The sequence below is a fragment of the Vigna radiata genome, chromosome 5 (genome assembly GCF_000741045.1).
Source record: "Vigna radiata var. radiata cultivar VC1973A chromosome 5, Vradiata_ver6, whole genome shotgun sequence".
NCBI lineage: Eukaryota > Viridiplantae > Streptophyta > Magnoliopsida > Fabales > Fabaceae > Vigna > Vigna radiata.
The window spans coordinates 13,773,431-13,777,646 of record NC_028355.1 but is presented as its reverse complement, the minus strand read 5'-3'; positions in this window follow the sequence as shown (position 1 = coordinate 13,777,646).

Genomic DNA, 4,216 nt, shown 5'->3' with positions numbered 1-4,216 from the left:
TAATTTGATGATTGATGGTCGGAAGTTCCAACTTGAATTATGCGCACTAACGAAACCTTTCTCACTTGCATCATGTGCGAGAGCAAAAGCCAAGTCCATGATTATCATTTTGATGTCCCAAATTTTCATCATTGTGTTCCCAAATTTGGGTTGAAAAACCCTATGAACATAACAACACCTATAGATGCCCCAGCCACTAAAAAATCTCAGCTCCATTTCCATACATTTTACTTTTTCTTAACTTGTTTTTTGTCCTCTCCTTCAAATCCAATTGGACCTATAGATTAATGAATCCCTGGCCCAGTTCAATCTTCACAAATATTTGCTTAATAAACAAGGAAGAACAAGAAGACCAGTTCCACAACAATATATCATATAAAAAATCTTGCATTTCACTTCTCTTAGTTTCTTCAATTGTCATTTCCTTCATAAAATTGTTAATATTGTACTTCAGAGAAAATCATCTTACGTGTATGGAACGTGATCTAGACCGAGCGGTTGAAAGAAAGAGTTGATTAGTCCTGTATAATATTTGGATCCGGATATTTTGATAACTTTTTTTAACATTTTGACAATCAGACATGTATCATCATTTTATTGGTCTGTTTAAATTGATATTTAAAAAATATTTGAAACGGACCAATCACAAACTATCACGTATGCGTTGTAAAAAAATTGTCAAAAAATAGTGGTTAAAAAAACCTTTTCCATAATATTATATCTATATTGAGCCGTAACAGACCAAAGATTGAGAGACTCGTATTGGACCGTAACAAGACCAGTACGTCACATGCTAATAATTTAATCAAGCCAATAATCCAGCAAATAATAACAAAATGATTCAGAATATTCATAATTGAGAACCGAGCAATTAACTGAATCTAAAGATAAATTTATTTTTATTTTATTGGATCTATACTAGTTTAAAATCTATGAGAGGACTTATAAATACAAGATCGGAATCAAAAGCCAGATAAGTTCTATTAGCTTCAGAGTACTCAATTGTAATAAACTCTAACAAACACGACCCAACCCTGCAAATCCCTATTGAAACAATAGATAATTAAGAAATCACTTGCTGTCAAAATATTTTAATTCGAAGCTCTAATAAACAATAAGAATAATAAAAAAAATATAATAGAGGTGTTGTTTTATTATGACAGGGATAAGTAATTGAAATGATTCAGAGACAGAATATATGTAGTCCCGGTAGAAGATGGAACGAGTCTTCTGTTACAATCAACAATATATTTTATAGGATAGCATGCATGATCTATGAGCATTGAGCAATGATAGCATGAAACCCAGTGGTCCCTCCCATGCTCAGTAATCTCATCAATGAACTTCTTAATTCCCAACTCCTTTACTCTCCCATTTGCATGGAGGACTCAGCTATTTATGTGCCATCTTCATCAAGTTTACAAAAGTAAGAATATTAGGACAGTACTATATACATCTGTCTCTCATCGTCATGGTTTTGGACAAAGTTGTAAGCTTGTAATCGAAGGATGTCCATATATATATATATATATATATATATATATATATATATATATATATATATATATATATATATATATATATATAATTGCTGGGACATTAAAGATATGTTTCTGATCCTCGTAGGTTTTGGAATATGTATTATATAAAGTATATCAGTTGGAATTGATTGTGAAAAAATACAAAAAGACTGGTGATCCTTGATGCAACTTTATTGAAAGTATCTTAAAATTAAGAAAAATGTATAATTTAAAATTTGTAGACGTTTGATCGTGTTTACTTAATGTTATGATTATATTAAAATTAAGATAACTGATACGGCGGTTTTTTTTTTTAAGAAAATTAAATATGAATAAAAGGTGTAAGTTGATTATCCTAAGAAAAAGTTATGTATAAATATGGCGTGAAATTATAAGAGTTGTTCAAATTAATTTAATAGAAGATAGAAATCAAAGTGAGTATATTAAATTGATGACTTCTATATATTTATAAACTGGTATCTAATTAATTTTTTTAAATAGTTTATTACACAAAAAAAAAATAGTGGTGTTATACCAAATAAAGCAGGCCTTGGACCGAAGCCCACTAGGCCTTACCCATTGTGATTTTCTTTCTGTACCTTCAAGTTTCTTCATTGCACTTTCAAATTTCATTATCATGACAAATTTAACCTTCAAAATATATATATATATATAATATAAAATAAATTAGATAAGCAATAATTATTGTTTACCAAAACGCAATGCAGCTCAATCTATACAGTGGTGTTGCTCCCTCCACCACCATCCTTGCTCCCCACCTCTCCAACCTTAATTACTTTTTTTGTATACCCTTTTTTTTCTTTTTTAAAAATAAAAAGTTCGACCTCTTCATCTAACCATTCCCTTCATAAAAGAACACCACCAAGTCACAAGAAGAGAATTCTTCTCTGTACCGTAACAACGTACCATTCTCATCATTAATTTTTTATTTTATATCAGTCAAAGTCTAATCACCTGCCAAACTTAATAATGCTAATGTTTATATATCATAATATAATATTAAATAAAACTTAAATTAGTAGAATAACCTCGTTAACGTTTATAGTATTTAAGCAAATCTCACATTTCCATCTTATATACTAAAATGAATCCTTAAACCAAAAGGAGCAAAGAACTCTCCCGGGGGACCCACGCGTCCTTAAACTTGAATTGAGACCACCAGCTTCTCCCTCTTACATGTACCCCTTTCTGTTCCTCCCCTTGTTTTCTTCTTTCCTAAATTCTTCTCTTCTTTGTCTCTCACGTATCCTCACTTTCTATTAAATAATCTCTCGCTTTTCATTGGTGGCGTGAAGTTGTGAATCTCTGCAGAAGAGCAATAAAAAAACCTATTCACAAAGCAGCAAGAACATGGTGAAAATGAAGCTTGACAGGAGCATCACCATTGAGTTGAGTTTAATTTTTGGTGCATCGGAAGGAGTAGTGGATTTCTTTTCATGCTTCCCCAGATCGATCATGATTTTGAACTGGAAAGAACTTTGAGGGAGTGAAGGGCTGAGTTAATGATGAAAGAGACCATTGAAATTGCACGAACCTTTGCGTTGATCCATGGTCTGATAATACATGTTGAATGCATACGAAGCATTGCCTCTACGTCTAATCCACTGCAAGATCCTCCAGGAGAGAGGTGTGCAATCAGCATATATGTGCATGCTTTGCTCATGCTGTTAGAAAAAACAGTAGGGTCTTAAACATTTGCTTGAGTCAACATCACGCACATCAGAGATATTTGGACGGATGTCAATATCCCGACATTGACATCCGTTTAAAAATTAACATATATTCACATCAGTTTAAATATTGCAGAAGAATTCAGAGGTGCATGAAACAGTATGTGGTGGGTGGAGGGGGTAAGGTTGCGCGAATATGATGAAGAACAAACAGATATGGAACAAAAAAGAAGTAAAAGTTGCTAGATGAGAAACGGATCTAGAGTTGAAGGATGGGAATTTGCAGAGAAGGAGAGTTGGAAAGTGGGGTTCTGAGAGTGAAAATGGGTGGATTTGAGATTAAAGTAAATGGAAAATGTTTGTTTGACACTCTCTATTGACACAATTTTGACACATCTCCACATGTCAAAATTCTATTGCATGCCATCAGATTTTGAATAAAAGGGTTTTAAAGATGTGCAGAAGGGTATTTTTGGAAGAATAGTTTTATAAAATTTGACATTGGCGGTTTAATTTTTCATCCTCTTCACTTTTCAAAACCAAAGTTGCGTCTCTCCCATTCGGTTCCTCTCTTCATTCCTCTCGCACTCATTCGGTTCCTTTCTTCCATTGGTCTCTCGTATCTCCATTTGTATTCATCCAAACTCTGTTGGTAAGCATTATTTCGCGTTTTGCGTTTTGGGTATTGTTTGGTTTTTACATTTCACCCATTAGAGTTTTCACTCTATATCGCATTGTTTGGGTTGGGAAGGGTTTTTGTGTTTTGGGTTTGTGCGTGTCGTTTTATGCCTTTTTGTGTTTGTATGAACCCTAATCCACCATTCATATGTTTGTCTGAAATTTGGGCAGTTGCAATGGCGTCTGGAAACCCAACGGTAAGTTTAAGTTATGGTATTATATATACTTGTTATATTTTTTTTGGTAAGTAATAAATTTTTTCTTGATAATGTTGTGTAGTGGCGTGTTCGAGTCTCTGTTGATTCATCAATAATTGTTCTTATGAAT